This window comes from Bubalus bubalis, chromosome 7 (genome assembly GCF_019923935.1).
Source record: "Bubalus bubalis isolate 160015118507 breed Murrah chromosome 7, NDDB_SH_1, whole genome shotgun sequence".
NCBI classification, from domain to species: domain Eukaryota; kingdom Metazoa; phylum Chordata; class Mammalia; order Artiodactyla; family Bovidae; genus Bubalus; species Bubalus bubalis.
In genome coordinates, this window is record NC_059163.1 from 107,409,269 (window position 1) to 107,429,275 (window position 20,007).

Sequence of the window (20,007 nt, forward strand, 5' to 3'; positions counted from 1 at the left end):
CCATGGACAGAGGAGCCTGGTAGGCTGCAGTCCATGGGGCTGCTAAGAGTCGGACACGACTGAGCGACTTCACTTTCACTTTTCACTTTCATGCATTGGAGAAGGAAATGGCAACCCACTCCAGTGTTCTTGCCTGGAGAATCCCAGGGACGGGGGAGCCTGATGAGCTGCCGTCTATGGGGTCACACAGAGTCTCTCACGACTGAAGCAACTTAGCAGCAGCAGCAGCAGCAGTGATTTTTAAATAAAAGGATTAAGGATTGTTTGAATAGTATGTGTGCTGTGTTACTTCAGTCATGTCCGACTTCTTGCGACCCTATGGACTGTAGCCCACTAGACTCCTCTGTCCATGGGATTCTTCAGGCAAGAATACTGGAGTGGATTGCCATGTCCTCCTACAGGGGATGTTCCCAACCCAGAGATCAAACCTTTGTCTATCTCCTGTGTCTCCTGCATTGGCAGATGAGTTCTTTACCACTAGTGCCACCTGGGAAACCTTGAATGGTATGAATGATAATAAAAAAGCATCATTCAGGCAATTCCATCTCTTTTCCACTACTGTACTGTTGGCATTTAACACAGTACCTGATACATATTAGAAGCCAAGATATACTTGAATAACACCCTTTCTGGTCCATAATGCCACAGATTCAGTTACAATGTTAAAGGAAAAAATATGTCCTTGGGTACATTCTCCTGATATGCATTTAATGCTCTAAGGATGCCCTCTACATTCTTCCAGCTGCCTATTCTTTGGGTCATAAATTGTTTTACTCATGTACATCCTTCTTGCTCAGTCATTTATTCTCTTGTAAGGTGGCTATTTATTTTATGTGAACCTTCTTCAGGTGTGGTATACTAAAAGCTTCTATTGTATCCACCCCTTCATATTTGAAACCACATTTCTGAACTCTCTACATGCTTCATCCTTAGACACTTCATTTACATAGATTCAGAATTTAACCTGCTTTCTGTTGTTGATTCTGTCCTCTTCAAGTGTACTTGCTAAATTGCTGAACAACTTATTCAAAAACTCTGAGAGAATATTTGCTCTGTTTTCAAACCCATGGCCTCTGCTTTTGTGAGTTTATAGTCCAGTGATGGGGACAGACAATTACAGAATATGAAAGCAGGATGTACACAGTTGAAAAATAATCACATTACACATGAAAGAATTTTGCTATGAAATATATAGTTATAAAAATATGTTATAATATGGAAGAAAGAGAAAGTAGCCACTGACTGCTGGCCACTGGACTTGTACTATCAGGTTAAACCCTGATGTTGCTAGAAGTTAGTCTGATACTCTCAGCTAGGCCATGATATCCACTTATGGAATACAAACATTTTCATAGGAAACCAACATCAGACAAGGTCATCTTGTGTTTGTAATGGATCAAGACAAAATAAGACCACTCTATAAAAATGTCTGAGCAGAAACAATAAAAAGAATATTATGCAAACTACAAAAATCACCATATATCTACTCTCTAGGCTTTATGGTTGTTAATTCTTTACTAATAACAGCTTCACCTTTAATAATAATGACTAAACCCAATGACAGAATTACCTGACAGCATCCAAAGCAAAGACCTGCAGCCTGAACCTGCTCCCAAATTATTTCTCACACATCCATATTCCATAACATATTCCTTTTAACATTCTCTGATGGAGACATACTCTGAGTCTTCTTGTGTAGTCTCCCTTATTGCAATGTACCAAAAACCCAACTTGTTTATTTGAATAAAGGCATGATTCTGGCTATAAAGCAGAGACATTACTTTACCAACAAAGATCCATATAGCCAAAGCTATGGTTTTTCCAGCAGTCATGTATGGATATGTGAGAGATGGACCATAAAGAAGGCTGAGCACCGAAGAACTGATGACTTTGAACTGTGGTGTTGGAGAAGACTCTTGAGAATCCCTTGGACTGCAAGGAGATCAAACCAGTCAATCCTAAAAGAAATCAATCCTGAATATTCATTGAAAGGACTGATGCTAAAGCTGAAGCTCCAATACACTGGCCACCTGATATGAAGAACTGACTCACTGGAGAAGACCCTGATGCTGGGAAAGACTGAAGGCAGGAGGAGAAGGGGATGACATTGGATGAGATGGTTGGATGGCATCACCGAGTCAATGGACATCAGTTTGGGCAAGCTTCAGGAGATAGTTATGGACAGGGAAGCCTGGCATGCTGCAGTCCATGGGGTCACAAAGAGTCAAACACAATTGAGTGACTGAACAACAACAAATGTTTCTGGTATTCTCTTAACAGGAGAACATTAACATGCATTTTCATATTTTTTATGGAAAGGAGTAATTATTTGAATAAAATTTCTCATTTATGAATTGAAATTTCCTGGAGGATAAATTATATAATATCAGCCTATTAATTAATCTCTCAATCCATAAATTTTTCTGCTTTCCTGTGTACACAAGTGGCTATTATATAAAAATAGAAAGGTTCCCTTTATGTACATTTGTTCAGTGACTCAATACAATAAACATAATATTTATTTTGAAATACTGGTCATTGCTGCATAAATATATGTTCATAGTCAATATCTAAAAAGCATTCATGACAAAATGTTTTACATTGTTACTTTTGATCAAGATTTTTTAATTAATAAATATTTTTATGGGAAGTTATTTTCTTTGTTATAAGGGAAAGAAATGTGTTCCTTACTTCTTACTGTGAAAGATTTCTGAACTACATTCCCCAAAGTCCTTCAACTCTACATGATTCTATGTTAGAATCCACAAGTTTCCAAGATCCTAAACATATCCCAACATGTGAAAATGTATTCAACATTTGTTAGACCATATGCTCTGAATAAATCAGTTTTTGCAACATATTAACTAAATAGATACTGAACTACGTTAATAGTAAAATGTAAAGGTATTTCTAAATATGACCCTACAGCTGAGGCAGGTTACAGATATGTGGTTCAGTCTGCAATATTAAAAGCAATTAAGTCAGTCTTTTAAACAAGCAGCTGTCTTTGTGCCCAGAGTATGTGATGGGAAATTAAAAGTTATAAAATTTAAGGAGTAGATAGCTTGTATTTGTTTCATTATAATATTTAACAACTGGATGGTTTTGATCTCGGATAAGTTACCTTTCTAATTCTTTTCCACAGTTACAGACCAACTCTTTGAAATATGGCCATTAGGTGAATCTCTGTGAAGAGAATATTTATTAGAGGACAAATTCATCCTTTACCATAATGGAAAATATATTTTTAGTTCTTTTAGTCAACAGAGGTAAATTTTAACCCAGAAGACATATTTTTGTTACAATTTGCAATATTTTTACAAGGTATAATATTGGTTCATTATTTCAATTAGTAAAAGCTGGTAAAAATGCTAGTAATTTAGTCAAGTTTTCAGGACAATTATAAGGTTTACTGAATCAGTAGAAATAAAGTATGGGAATAGATTAGGCCCTTATGCAGTCTTTTGAAATTCTGTAATCCAATAATGTTTTTAATTTTTACTTTTTTACAACTTGCCCAATCAATTTTAACAAGCTTTTCAAATTAGCATAAACCTATACCAACATAAGTGTCAGTTCCACTGAATAAGCACAAGTTTAGGAATTTTTCACACTATACATGTCTTTGTTAGCATTCTTGATTTTTTCCTTCCAGTCTCTTTTAATCTCCTTTACTTTTCTAACTCATGCCTGTGTGCATGCCACTTCAGTCATGTCTGACTCTTTTGTGATCCCATGGACTACAGCCCACCAGGCTCCTCTCTAGCTCACTCTGTGCTAAAATAAAAAATAATGCTAGAATCATTAAATCATAAACCCTAAGTAGGATGAGACCTTGGAAATCATATAATACAACCTGTAACCAAATACAATAATATCTTATATGATGCCTCTTCACATATTTATAATTAGATTATAAACTCTTAATGAGTTACGGTTTTCCATAAAACCTAAAGAAATTTAAAAATGTAATCAAAGCTCAAGTCACAAATAAAAGTAGTCACAGCAAAAAATGAGTCACAGCAAAGTGTATTTATCACAACTTTAAATGCACTGCTATTGTGTTGTTGGACCATGAAGTCCCAACACTGCAGCATGAGACATCACAAGGAGTCACCAGTAAAGAAGTCAATAGCATTCAGAAAGCTTCAGACATGTCTTTCCAACCTCTCACCTGGTTCACCCCCTACTTCTCAATTCCCCTCCAATTCAACTCTAAGCTCCATCCCATAAAGAACACTATTCAGGACCACAGGACTAGAACTTCTAGACTATCCTCTTTAAACCCATGCCATTATGTTCCACTATAGGGCAACCAGAAGACATGCCTGCTAGGCATCTAGTAATATTTAGATTCTGGCCACCTGATGCAAAGAACTGACTTGTTGGAAAAGACCCTGATGCTGGGAAAGATTGAAGGCAGGAGAAGAAGCAGATGAAAGAGGATGAGATGGTTGGATGGCATCACCAACTCGATGGACATGAGTTTGAGCAAGCTCTGGGAGTTGGTGATGGACAGGGAATCCTGGCATGGTGCAGTCCATGGGGTTGCAAAGAGTCGGACATGGCCAAGCAACTGAACTGAATTGTTAAGTGTTTAAGTGCAAAAGTGACATCGTGTCCATAAATTACTTTTACCCAGTTCTGAAAACTATCTATCTAAATACACATGCATATAAATATACACACATATAGGCAGAGAGGGACAGACAGAAGTATAAAGTAAATGTAGCAAATGTTAACATTCAGTAAATATATGTGAATAGTTTCTAGAATTGTTTATCTATACCTGCGACTGTTTTCTAAGTCTCAAACTATGGCAAAAACGAAACAAAAAATGAAATAACTACTTTATTTTTAGTAAATATCTTTAAAAGTTTGTTCTTTTCAAATTTGTCACCTCGGATTTGTATGTGTGATGACACACAATTTCTGAAATTCTAAACCTTGGAGCAAGTTACTTAACTACTCTTTGCCTGAGTTTGCTCATCTGAAAAATGGCAATGAAAATAGCACTTATGTCATAGGTTTGTTACAAGCATTAAATTAGTTAATAAACAGAAAGTCTCAGTTCTAATTTCTATCTTTTTATATATGTGCTTAGGCGCTCAGTCATGTCTGACTCTTTGAAACCCCATGGATTGTAGCCAGCCAGGCTCCTCTGTCCCTGGGGATTCTCCAGGCAAGAATACTGGAGTGGGTTGCCATGCCCTCCTCCAGCAGATCTTCCCAATCCAGGGATTCAACCCAGGTCTCCTGTATTGCAGGTTGATTCTTTACTGCCTGAGCCACCAGAGAAGTCCATGAATGCTGGAGTAGGTAGCCTGTCCCTTCCCCAGGGGATCTTCCTGACCCAGAAACTGAACTGGGGTCTCCTGCATTGCAGACAGATTCTTTACCAGCTGAGCTATCAGGAAGCCTGTATATATATATATATAAAATCTGATATTCACTCACTTGATATCTAGGCCATTCTGTACTAAATGCTTTAGCAGGAGAGAGGAAATCAAGTGATTTGGGTACACTGAGGAGAAAGAGGTCATAGAGGACAGAACTGAAAATGAAATAAAAGATATGGCAAATCTCTTCCTTATCTTCCAATAGCTAAGTCAGTCCTTAAGGGATCCTAGAGGTTTAACATGGAGAAGGCAATGGCACCCCACTCCAGTACTCTTGCCTGGAAAATCCCATGGACAGAGGAGCCTGGTGGGCTACAGTCCATGGGGTCATGAAGAGTCAGACATGACTGAGCGACTTCACTTTCACTTTTCACTTTCATGCATTGGAGAAGGAAATGGCAACCCACTCCAGTGTTCTTGCCTGGAGAATCCCAGGAACAGAGGAACCTGGTGGGCTGCCGTCTATGGGGTTGCACAGAGTCGGACACGACTGAAGCAACTTAGCAGCAGCAGCAGCAGCATAATTCCTGTATTCTTAAACTGAGTCTAAGATTTGTATCTGCTAAATAAGATATAGAGTACCTTGAATTTACCTTGAAATATGGCTCCTTTTATTTCCGTGATAGCACTTCTTAATGCGCTGTGTTGTATTTAACTCTTCAATCGTGTCTGACTCTTTGCAATCCCATGGACTATAGCCCACCAGGCTCCTTTGTCCATGGGGATTCTCCAGGCAAGAATACCCTACTCCAGGGGAATCTTCCCAAACAAGGGATTGAACCCAGGTCTCATGCATTGCAGGCAGATTCTTTACCAGCTGAGATACCAGGAAAGCCCACATTTACTATTACTCACCCCTTATCTTCTTGTACCAGCAACACTAGTTTCTTCATCAATCTTCAAACACACCAGAACTCTCTTCCCTCCAAAGTTTCACAATTGCTGTTCTGCTATCTGTAGTATACTTGCCTCAGGTATCCATAAACAAATCTTCCCTATTTTTTTGTTTTTACCCAAAACCCACCTCTTATTGAGGTCTTTTGTATATATTTTAATTTGCAATTTTCAACAGCCTCCACGTCATTTCACACCATACAACTAACTTATCATCATCTAACATACCATATATTTACTCATTTATGTTGTCTGTCCACCCCATTGAATGATGGTAGCAATATGTGCCTTCTTTTCTACTGCTATAACCTCATATTGTTAGAAAAATCCTAAACACATTAGGCAAAGAATACACATTTACAATGAATAGATAAATCTATCATTATGTAAGTATCAGTTCAGTTCAGTTCAGTCACTCAGTCATGTCCGACTCTAATCTATAACTTACTAATATGGAATAAAATAAATATTAACTGTCCTACCATATTTGTGTTTACTAAGGTGACTAATTTTTTTTTTAAGTTTTCAGTAGTTTGATCAGCATGATTTTTTCCTTCCTTGAAAAAGGAGCATAATATGGGAAAAAAAAAAGAAGCATAATATGTCACTCATGTCTAAATAAAGGGGTAATATTATTGGTGGAAGGACTAGGAAAAGCATACCTGCAAGGTAATGCTGCCAGCCTCTTATAGAACAGCCCCAACTTCCCTACTAACGCACTGTCTAGCTCTAACCATCTGAGTGATTCTAAGAGCTCTCAGTTCAGTTCAGTTGCTCAGTTGTATCCGACTCTTTGCAACTCCATGGACTGCAGCACACCAGGCCTCCCTGTCTATCACCAACTCCCGGGTTTTACTCAAACTCATGTCATTGAGTTGGTGATGACATCCAACCATCTCATTCTCTGTAGGCCCCTTATCCTCCCAACTTCAATCTTTCCCTGCATCAGGGTCTCTTTTCAAGTGAGTCAGTTCTTCGCATCAGGTGGCCAAAGGATTGGAGTTTAAGCTTCAACATCAGTCCTTCCAATGAACATTCAGGACTGATTTTTTTAGGATGGACTGTTTGGATCTCCTTGCAGTCCAAGGGATTCTCAAGAGTCTTCTCCAATACCACAGTTCAAAAGCATCAAATTTTAAGCACTTAGCTTTCTTTGTAGTACAACTCTCACATCCATACATGACTATTGGACAAACCATAGCCTTGACCAGATGGACCTTTGTTGGAAAAGTAATGTCTCTGCTTTTTATTATGCTGTCTGGGTTGGTCATAACTTTCCTTCCAAGGAGTAAGCGTCTTTTAATTTCATGGCTGCAGTCACCATCTGCAGTGATTTGGGAGCCCCGAAAAATTAACTATGCCCCTGTTTCCACTGTTTCCCCATCTATTTCCCATGAAGTGATGGGACCAGATGCCATGATCTTAGTTTTCTGAATGTTGAGCTTTAAGCCAACTTTTTCACTCTCCTTTTTCACTTTCATCAAGAGGCTCTTTAGTTCTTTTTCACGTTCTGCCATAAGGCTGGTGTCATCTGCATATCTGAGATTATTGATATTTAGCCCCACAATCTTGATTCCAGCTTCTTGATTCCAGATTGTTGCTTCCTCCAGCCCAGTGTTTCTCATAATGTACTCTGCATATAAGTTAAATAAGCAGGGTGATAATATACAGCCTTGGCATACTCCTTTCCTGATTTGGAACCAGTCTGTTGTTCCATGTCCAGATCTAACTGTTGCTTCCTGACCTGCATACAGATTTCTCAGGAGGCAGGTCAGGTGGTCTGGTATTCCCATCTCTTGAAGAATTTTCCAGTATTGTGACCCACACAGTCAAAGGCTTTGGCATAGTCAATAAAGCAGAAAGAGATGTTTTTCTGGAACTCTCTTGCTTTTTCCATGATCCAGCAGATGTTGGCAATTTGATCTCTGGTTCCTCTGCCTTTTCTAAAACCAGCTTGAACATCAGGAAGTTCACGGTTCACATACTGCTGAAGCCTGGCTTGGAGAATTTTGAGCATTACTTTACTAGCATGTGAGATGTGTGCCATTATGTGGTAGTTTGAGCATTCTTTGGCATTGCCTTTCTTTGAGATTGGAATGAAAACTGACCTTTACCAGTCCTGTGGCCACTGCTGAGTTTTCCAAATTTGCTGACATATTGAGTGCAGCACATTCACGGCATCATCTTTCAGGATTTAAAATAGCTCAAATGGAATTCCATCAGCTCCACCAGCTTTGTTCATAGTGACGCCTCCTAAGGCCCACTTGACTTAGGAGTTCTAGGGATGACCATGCTGCTGCTGCTAAGTCGCTTTAGTCATGTCCGACTCTGTGTGATCCCATAGATGGAAGCCAACCAGGCTCCCCCATCCCTGGGAATTCTCCAGGCAAGAACACTGAGTGGGTTGCCATTTCCTTCTCCAATAGGGATGACTATACTACACTTAATAATAAGCTAGGCAAATCTTCAAATCTTCTTTTACTGTTCTATTGGATAAAAATAAAGCCAACTATATTTGACTTTTGAATTTAGATAACTATTCTGAATAATTTTGTAATCATTTGTAGTGATTAAGGATTGATGTATGGTGGAAAATATCATCTTGATTAGAAGGTAAAAATTAGTTAAATATAATTACTGATATAGAAATTTTTTAAAAATCATATTAAGAATGTATGACTAGGGACTTCCCTGGTGGTTCAGGGGTTAAGACTGAGCATCCACTGAAGGGGCATGAGTTCCATCACTGGTTGGGAAACTAATATCTCACATGCCATGTCGTATGGCCAAAAAGATTATTTTAATTAAAAAAATTTTTAAAGAATGTGTGAATAAAAGAGTTCAAAATATTATACAGAGTGAAGCCAGAAAGAAAAACACCAATACAGTATACAAACACATATATATGGAATTTAGAAAAATGGTAATGATAACCCTGTATGCGAGACAGCAAAAGAGACACTGATGTATAGAACAGTCTTTTGGACTCTGTGGGAGAGGGAGGGGGTGGGATGATTTGGGAGAATGGCATTGAAATATGTATAATATCATATATGAAACAAATTGCCAGTCCAGGTTCGATGCAGGATACAGGATGCTCGGGGCTGGTGCACTGGGATGACCCAGAGGGATGGTACGGGGAGGGAGGAGGGAGGGGGGTTCGGGATGGGGAACACGTGTACACCCGTGGTGGATTCATACTGATGTATGGCAAAACCAATACAATATTGTAAGGTAATTAGCCTCCAATTAAAATAAATAAATTTATATTTAAAAAAATTTTTGCTTAAAAATAGCATAGGTAATAATGCTGTCTAAGTGTCTCATAGCTTTCTTTCCAAGGAGCAAGTGCTTTTGATTTCATGGTTGCAGCTTCCACTTTTTCACCTTCTATTTGCCATGAAGTGATGGGACTAGATGCCATGATCTTTGTTTTTTGAATGTTGAGTCAATCCAGCTTTTTCACTCTCCTCTTTTACCCTCATCAAGAGGCTCTTTAGCTCCTCTTCACTTTCTTCCATTAGAGTGGTATCATCTTCACATTTGAGGTTTTTAATATTTCTGGGTTTAGAAAAGGCAGAGCAACCAGAGATCAAATTGCCAGCATTCACTGGATCATGGAAAAAGCAAGGGAGTTCCAGAAGAACATCTACTTATGCTTCATTGACTATGCTAAGCCTTTGACTGTGTGGATCACAAGAAACTGTAGGAAATTCTTAAAGAGATGGGAGTACAAGACCACTTTACCTGTCTCCTGAGAAAACTGTATGTGGGTCAAGAAGCAACAGTTAGAATCAGATATGGAATAACAGACTGATTCAAAATTGGGAAAAGAGTATGACAAGATTGTACATTGTCACTCTGCTTATTTAACTTTATATGCAGAGTACATCATATAAAATGCTGGGCTGGGTGAACCACAAGCTGGAATCAAGATTGCTAGGAGAAATATCAACAACTTCAGATATTCAGATGATACCACCCTATATGGCAGAAAATGAAGAGGAACTAAAGAGCCTCTTCATGAGGGTGAAAGAGAAGAGTGAAAAGGCTAACTTGAAACTTAACATTTACAAAATAAAGATCATGGCATCAAGTCCATCACTTCATGGTGAATAGAAGGCGAAAAAGTAGAAGCAGTGACAGATTTATCTTCTCAGACTCCAAAATCACTGCAGACAGTGACTGCAGCCATGAAATTAAAAGACACTTGCTCCTTGGAAGGAAAGGTATGACAAACCTAAATAGCATATTAAAAAGCAGTGATATCACTTTGCCAACAAAAGTCCATACAGTTAAAGCTATGGTTTTTCCAGTAGTCATGTACAAATATGAGAGCTGGACCATAAAGAAGACTGAACACTGAAGAATTGGATGTTTTTGAACTGTGATGCTGGAGAAGACTCTTGAGAGTCCCTTGGATGGCAAGGAGATCAAACCAGTCAATCCTAAAGGAAATCAACCCTCAATATTCATTGGAAGGACTAATGCTAAAGCTGAAGCTCCAATGCTTTGGCCACCTGATGCAAAGAGTTGACTCATTGGAAAAGACCCTGCTGCTGGGCAAGACTGAAGGCTAAAGAAGAATGAGCAGCAGAGGATGAGATGTTTAGATAGCATCACCTACTCAGTGGACATGAATCTGAGCAAATTACAGAAGATAGTGGAGGACAGAGAAGCCTGGCATCCTGCAGTCCATGGGGACTCAAAGAATCAGACACAACTTAGTGATTAAACAACATCAACAAATAAATAGAAAGCAAAACTCCTTTCCCATTATTATATTTTAGAAATGTAGTATGTTGTATTCAATTCACACTAAAATAGAAAATATAAATTAATAAAATCAATTAGAGGAACAATAACAGATCTAAAGACTGATATCCAGAAAAATGAATAGCTCTTAACTGTATGTCATAAATCATTTGCATTTGACCCCAGAATTACTAACAATCTTCTGAGTTGCTATGGATCAATTTTGAAGAATATAAGGCTGTTTCTGCAGTATGGTAGTTTTTTGCTTTTTTTGCTTTTTCCTTTGGAAAATACATCCAACTTAGTAGTTCACCAGTTTCATATCCTTTAAGTAAAATGTTTGGAATCACCTTCAAGGGTCCTTACTGTTCTACAGTCAAAATGTATTCATAGTTATTTATGAGTTCATACTTCCCATAGCTGGAAATTGTTGCCTGAAAAGAAAGGCAAACTATTTTCAATATTTTGAAAGCCTGAAAAGAATGTAGAAGACAGAACATGTCTATGAACAGTGCGGTAAATCAACTTATTTGGGAATTTTGTTAAAATGTAGCTTCTGATTCAGTAAGTCTGGGATTTGCACCTGATATTCTTCATCACTAATCAGTTTACTATGTGATGCTGATGCTGCTGGTCTGCTGGCCACACTGTGAATAATAAGATTTTGGAAACAATGCCCTCTCAAGTACATTCAATGAAGAATGTAAAAATGTGGAAATGAAGAATAACCATGACTGTAAGTTTGGGCCTCTTCCTTCTCTCTATTTTAATGAATGCAAAAAAAAAGAGGTAGTGTGTCACAAGAGCCAAAACATGGAAACAACCTAAATGTCTAAAGACAGATGAATAGATAAAGAAGTGGCACATATATACAATGGAATACTACTCAAGTCCTAAAAAGAACAAAATTAGGCCATTGGCAGCAACATGGATTCAACTAGAGATTGTCCTACTAAGTAAAGTAAGTCAGAAAGAAGAAGACAAATATATAATACCACTTATATGTGGAATCTAAAATATGGCACCAATGATTGTATCTACAAAACAGAAATAGACTCACAGACAGAGAGAACAGATTTGTGGTTGCCAAAGGGGAGTGTGGGAGGACAGGGATGTATGAGAGTTTGGGGTTGGTAAATGCAAACTATTGTTCTTAGGATGGATAAACAACAAGGTCCTAATGTATAGCATAAGGAACTATACTGGATATCCTATGACAAACCGTAATAGAAAAGAATATTAAAAAATAACGTTATGTATGTGTACAGCTGAGTTACTTTGCTATACAGCAGAGATTGGCACAGCATTATAAACCAACTATATTTCAATTTTTGTAATGCAAAGAAATAAAAAAGAGGAAAAAAAGAGGTACTGTGTTAAAATTGAGCAAAAAGCTCTGGAATCAGACAGAAGAGTTTGAATACTGACTTAAAACTTAGATAATCTGCTAAAGTATAAAATAATATTTACAACAAAGAGCTGTTATGAGAATTAAATAAGAATAATAAATACAATGTCATAATAGCATTCACAAATACTAGTGTGAGTGGTTTCTCTACTTATTTCATAATCATCTTATGTTGTTTTCCTAGATGAGTGCTAAGTATTTTTTCTCATTTTTTTGCTTTGAGTTTAATTTCTTAGTCTCAAAAGTATCCTCTACTTCTCAAAATACTCCCTATTAGTCTTGGACCAATTTGATGTTAGTTAAGTTTAAACCATCTAAACAAAAAGTTTTAAAATCTAAACGTAAGACCAGAAACTATAAAACTCCTAGAGGAGAACATAGGCAAAACACTCTCTGACATACATCACAGCAGGATCCTCTATGACCCACCTCCCAGAATATTGGAAATAAAAACAAAAATAAACAAATGGGACCTAATTAAACTTAAAAGCTTCTGCACATCAAAGGAAACTATTAGCAAGGTGAAAAGACAGCCTTCAGAATGGGAGAAAATAATAGCAAATGAAGCAACTGACAAACAAGTAATCTCAAAAATATACAAGCAAATCCTACAGCTCAACTCCAGAAAAATAAATGACCAATCAAAAAATGGGCCAAAGAACTAAATAGACATTTCTCCAAAGAGGACATACAGATGGCTAACAAACACATGAAAAGATGCTCAACATCACTCATTGTCAGAGAAATGCAAATCAAAACCACTATGAGGTACCATTTCACACCAGTCAGATTGGCTGCGATCCAAAAGTCTACAAGCAATAAATGCTGGAGAGGGTGTGGAGAAAAGGGAACCCTCTTACACTGTTGGTGGGAATGCAAACTGGTACAGCCACTATGGAGAACAGTGTGGAGATTCCTTCAAAAACTGGAAATAGAACTGCCTTATGATCCAGCAATCCCACTGCTGGGCATACACACTGAGGAAACCAGAAGGGAAAGAGACACGTGTACCCCAATGTTCATCGCAGCACTGTTTATAATAGCCAGGACATGGAAGCAACCTAGATGTCCATCAGCAGATGAATGGATAAGAAAGCTGTGGTACATATACACAATGGAGTATTACTCAGCCATTAAAAAGAATACATTTGAATCAGTTCTAATGAGGTGGATGAAACTGGAGCCTATTATACAGAGTGAAGTAAGCCAGAAAGAAAAACACCAATACAGTATACTAACGCATATATATGGAATTTAGAAAGATGGTAACAATAACCCTGTGTACGAGACAGCAAAAGAGACACTGATGTATAGAACAGTCTTATGGACTCTGTGGTAGAGGGAGAGGGTGGGAAGATTTGGGAGATTGGCATTGAAACATGTAAAATATCATGTATGAAACAAGTCGCCAGTCCAGGTTCGATGCACGATACTGGATGCTTGGGGCTGGTGCGCTGGGACGACCCAGAGGGATGGTATGGGGAGGGAGGAGGGAGGAGGGTTCAGGATGGGGAACACATGTATACCTGTGGCAGACTCATTTTGATATTTGGCAAAACTAATACAATTTTGTAAAGTTTAAAAATAAAATAAAATTTAAAAAAATAAAATAAAATATATATAATATCATTCAACAACAAAAATTTTAAATATGTTTGGCTGTAAATTTTTAAAAATATATTGTGTGTGTATATATATATATGTGTATATTAATATATATATATATATATATACACACACACACCAGAATCTATGTATTCAACTAATAACTGGAAAATACATACTACAGGGATGCTACAGAATCTCAATTTAGAATTATTATTTTGGAATAAGCAGAGCCTGTTTATAAAGCATGATTTTTTCAAGTTTCATTATTTTGTAATCTCACTTTACTTTTGGCCAGAAATTGTATTTCTACTTTGATCATCCACTTTATACATCACATTTGGCACATTTTAACTTCTTTTAATGGCAAAAACAGAACTGACTCTATAAATCTGAAGATTTGCCACTGTTAAGAATTTTTCAATGTACACCCTACAGAATGCAAGACAACACCCACAAAGGAACCTGAAACAGTATGAGCAATGGTGATATTACTGTATTTTTTGGCTCCTATTATAATTACTGCAAAGGGAACATCATTCATGCCAATAAACCAGTTTGAGTATGCTGTTCAATCAATCCCATTTTCTAAGTGTCACACCTCATATGTTTTCATGTAGATTTTAATGAGAAATAGGAAGACTTGGATTTTTATTCTACCCGTCCTATTTCCAGCACACTCTGCACCAATAATATAATTCTATAGCATTTGCTGTCTTTTTAACCCACGCCACACCTCTAATTAACTTAGCTGATGTCCCTAAAATGGAAAGGGAAAGCTGAATTAAAAGGCAGATGCTCACTATGCCACATTACTGTTGCATATTCACTGGCACATATGGGAACCAGAAGCCCAGATCACAAGGATCATGAATTCTGGAAGTCTCTCCACTAAAACCAGGACATTGGCAACAAACTTTTGGAATCTGAAAAAATTTACAATGTGCTGGCGAAGTTTTTTATATTTGCTTGCTCTTCCAAATGCTTTTCCAACGTTCCCCCAACACACCTGCTTCCTCTGGGATTGTCAAGGTAGCATCAGCTACAGCAACTCTGCTTTCTAGAAAATGACCAAGCCAGATGACACCTTCAGCCTATGCACACCTGAATCCTAAAAGCATGGAACAGATAAAGCACTACAAGGTGGTAAAATCATCTTCAAAAACATTTTACTGCTCCATGTATTTTAAGGTTTTCCAGGACTTTTCTCTGAATTTACAATGTATATTATCATACATTGATATTTTCTTCATTGAGTTATTCAATTGCATTAATTTGATTTTTTAAGAATTGTTTTGTTCATTTAGCAAATATACGTGGAACGACTTGTGAAGGTGGTAGTGGTTTAGTCACTATGTCATGTCTAACTCTTCTAACCCCATGGACTGTAGCCTGCCAGGCTCCTCTGTCCATGGGATTTCCCAGGCAAGAATACTGGAGTGGACTGCCATTTCCTTCTCCAGGGGACCTTCCAGACTCAGGGATCAAACCCAGGTCTCCTGCATTGCAGACAGTATTTCAGGTGGATTCTTTACTGACTGAGCCACCTGGGAAACCCATTTGTGAAGGCAGGATAATGTATTTATTAAGATTTATATTGTAAAGTTAAAAAATAAAATAAAATAAATTTAAAAAAAGATTTATAGCTCTGTAGTCACGTCTTTTGAATTAAATTCATTCTTAGGAAAATCATTTGATCCCACTAAGCAGTGTTTTATTTAATTGTGAGTGGAAGCAGTAATCTCATCGAGTTATAGTTGGAGTTAAAGATATAAACAAATGTCTATTTCTTAGCACAGTTGTTGGTACATAATAAACAATAAATAAATAAACATTACTAGAAGTCTCAGTTATGGGCATTTTAAAGAGCAATAAAAAGCAAGGAAGACCCAGTCCTTAGTTTCCAGAAATTTAACACCCACCAGGAAAATTCAAAATGGAACACAAATATCTAATCTAGCTAAATACCTATCTTTTACCTATAAAAAAAAAAGAATGGCTTACATGTGAAAAAAGGGAGGAAAACACACAAAAATTCCAGCAGGTTCACCTTGAGTCAGGATTGTTAAGGTGATATTCTGGAGACCTAGACTCTAAAATACTAATGATTCCTAGCGTCAATATGGACTTGCACATCTGCCGCTCCAGAGCTAGAGAATCTTCTTCCACTCTCTATCTAACAAACCTGTTATCTTTGAAGAACTCACTCAATGATCACTGCTGTTACTTTCAGTGCCTCTATGACCTAGTCAAACACTGCTGATAGTGTTTGCATATGCCTCTATTCTCATACTGTTCCCACCACATTGAAGCTAGTTGTACGTATGCAGCTGTGACCTTTTTCAGAAACAGAATCATGTTTCATTTATTATTCCATGACCCAGCAACAGGCATTCAGTACTCCATAATGGCTTTTTTGTTGTTTATCTGTTTTTGTTTGAGCTTTTCAATATATAAATGAGTAAAGGTGACATACTGGCTGGACTTGGGACGAAAATAATTTTATAGACAGAACTTGGCAAAGTAGATCGTGTATCACAGGTGAAGGATAAACACACAAAAAGGAGAGAGGTAAGGCATGTTTACCGAAATCAAGTTCTTGGAATAGCAGGAGATTGAAAATGGAAGCCAGACCTAGCATAAAATTTTGGAACAGCACAGGTGTAAATCCAAAGGCAAATGGTTGCTTAAAAATAAAAACAGTCAGGAAAACCAGGTAAAGCTCTATGCTTAATTAAATCTTTCTTCTTTTACCCCGTCCTTGTCTTAAAATACTTGCCGTGTTCATAGAATTTCTTTCTTATCTCCAGAGGGAGATTAGGCTACCCAAACCACACTGTTAAATGTAGTTTACAAAGAAATACAATTCAGATAGATGAGAATTCTCTGCTAAGCAAGGGATTTAGAATCACAGGGCTGTTTGCTGCCTCTGGTACCCTTCTATAAAGATTTTTTTCCCCAAAATAGTCAATATCAAAGGTCACACATTTAAAAAGTCACTTGGAATTAGAAGCCTGAGAGAAAATGCTTAGCAGAAAATGTTTTGGCAAGCTTTTAAAGCCTTTCATTGAGTTGGCAACAAGACAGACCATGCTGGCCTCCTAAACAAGCAGAGCAAATGTGTCATTTCAGAGGTGACAGAAAAGCTTCCTGTCCCTAAATATCACACTCACCTGTTTCTTTTTCAAGAGCAGAGATTCATTCCTTAATGTTGAGGTACCAAGCTCTACTGAAATGCACAAACCTCTGAAAGGAAGGGGGCGAGGAATAAAATTAACACATGCTTAGTGACTACAGTCATGCATTGTACTGAGCTTTTCATAAATATTTGGCTATTAAATCTAGATATCACATTTGAGGAAAAAATTCTAGTTCAGAAAAGTTAATCTATTTGCCAAAAGTTATACAGCTAGCCTAGGTAGAATTTAAATTTAACCTTAGGTCTGATTCAAAATTGCTTTTATGTTATTAATTTACTTGGAACAACTGACTGGCTCAAAATTGGGAAAGGAGTATGACAAGGCTCCATATTGTCACCCTACTTATTTAATCTATATGCAGAGTACATCATGGAAAACGCCAGGTTGGATGAATCACAAACTGGAACCAAAATTGCAAGGAGAAATATCAAGTCTCAGATATGTAGATGATACCATTCTAATAGCAGAAAGAGAAGAAGAACTGAACAGTCTGTTGATGAGGGTGAAAGAGGAGAGTGAAACAATTGGCTTGAAACTCAACATTCAAAAAACTAAGATCATGGCATCTCAGTCCATCACTTCATGGTAAATACAGGATAAAATGGAATCACTGAGGACAGTGACTGCAGCCATGAAATTAAGAGACTTGCTCCTGAGAAGGCAAGCTATGACAAACCTAGACAACGTAGTAAAAAGCAAAGACATCACTTTGCTAACAAATGTCTGTATAGTCAAAGCTATTGTTTTTCCAGTAGTCATGTACAGATGTGAGAGTTGAACCATAAAGAAGGCTGAGTACCAAAGAACTGACGCTATTAAACTGTGTACTGGAGAAAACTTCTGAGAGTCCCTTGGACACCAAGGAGGTCAAACCAATCAATCCTAAAGGAAATCAGTCCTGAATATTCATTGGAAGGACTGATTCTGAAGCTGAAGTTTCAACAGTTTGGCCAGCTGTTGTGAAGAGTTGACCCACTGGAAAAGATCCTGATCTTGGGAAAGACTGAAGGCAGGAGGAGAAGGGTGCAACAGAACACGAGATAAGTGGATGGCATCATCAACTCAATGGGCATGAGTATGAGCAAACTCTGGGAGATAGTGGAGGACAGGGGAACCTGGCCTGCTACAGTCCATGGGGTTGCAAAAGAGTCAGACATGATTTAGTTGCTGAACAATAACCTCTCCTAAACTTACCAACTGATCACTAGATGGAAGCAAAATTTGGTAAGGAAAAGAACAGAAAGTATTTGAGAGCACTGCATATTGGTGAGGAATTAAGGAAGAAGGACTATGACATGCCAAAAGGAAAAAGGAGAAAGCAAAACACAAAAGATCTCACAACCTAAACATCTGAGAGTTAAATTAAGACCAGCTCCTTAGGAAGACCTCCAGTACAAAGCAATTTAACTACAATATTTGCATATATTTCTTGGAAGAGGATAAATAATTTTCCCTCTACCCTTCTAGGTTCTTGGCCGAGATATTCCCTGTAATAAAAAAAGATGAATATGAGAAAAATAAACAGAAGTTTAATAACATCTAATCTCCTGTATACATGGGAGATACCCAGGAAAACTCAGGAACTCCCTGGAATGTTCCAGACCACCACCTTATTTATCATCTTCAGTCAAAGACAAAGGAAAAATTTATGGGTTAGACAAAATATGTCTTTCATCAAGGTTGTTTTCATTTTAGGGAATGATCCTAACTTTGTTTGTATGAATAAACAAAAAAACTTTATGTATATATTTTTCTAAGAAATATATAACAGATAAATTCAACTTACTTAATCATTTTAAACAATATGATGGTAGTTAAAAGGCAAGTATGAATGGTAGTTATGTATGAATAAGTATGAATGGTAGTTAAAAGGCAAGTGCATATCCTTTCCTTGTGCAAAACAGGTGACTACTTTGAAAAACAGGTGACCTAGATGGGGAAAGGTAAGAAGAGCAAAAAGATTGTCTTCAAAATTTCAAACTTATTTTTGTTTCTGCTTCTGTTTGTTTGAATTAGATCTAATTTGTTGCCATAAATATTCTGACTATTGGTAAACTCTATCACTAATTTGAATACAGTTTTCATAAAATATGGTATGTTTGAAAGACTAATGTTTTAAGTCTTCCTAGATGATTTAAGTTTTCAGAATTAAAATAATAACAAAATAACTTCATTGACCTTGTCCCTAGGCACTTGACATTCTTGTTAGGCACAATTCATTTAAAAGTTCTACAGAAATGTCCTTTTCCCATATATAAATATCCTTAAATAGACACTTGATCCACAGTTTGGAAACACTGGCTGAGCCTGGCAGCACTGCCATAATCCTCTTTTACACTGTATCTAATATAGATAAAGATTCACAAGGTTTTATGTATGAGTATTCTAGAAAATCATAATGATTTGGCCATTTCTGGTCAAAGATAGCATACAATGTTACAACCTTGGCTAGACTGTATTTGCTTACAGAGCAATTATTTCATTTTGTTTTAGCCACTTCTAAGATGTATGACCCCAGACAAATAACATCCACCTGCTCATCATTTACTAAGCATGTGATTTTGTTGGCTCTTCCCAAAGCTTTCTGCTTTGATTTTTCCAGTGCAGCAGTTACTATAGAAACAATGTCACTGAAATATAAAATGTAGTGATATATCAAATCATAGTAGAACATATGTTAGATATGTTAGATGCATGTGTGCTTGTGTATAGTTGTATATACTTGTATACAATGTATACACATCTA

The 20,007-nt window shown here is 37.2% G+C and overlaps 1 protein-coding gene across 1 annotated transcript in view; it reads right to left on the minus strand.

The window, feature by feature from the left end:
- GRID2 (glutamate ionotropic receptor delta type subunit 2) overlaps positions 1-20,007 on the minus strand; it is a 1,609,032-nt gene that overhangs the window by 1,534,592 nt on the left and 54,433 nt on the right. The gene's annotated exons all lie outside the window — the stretch shown is intronic.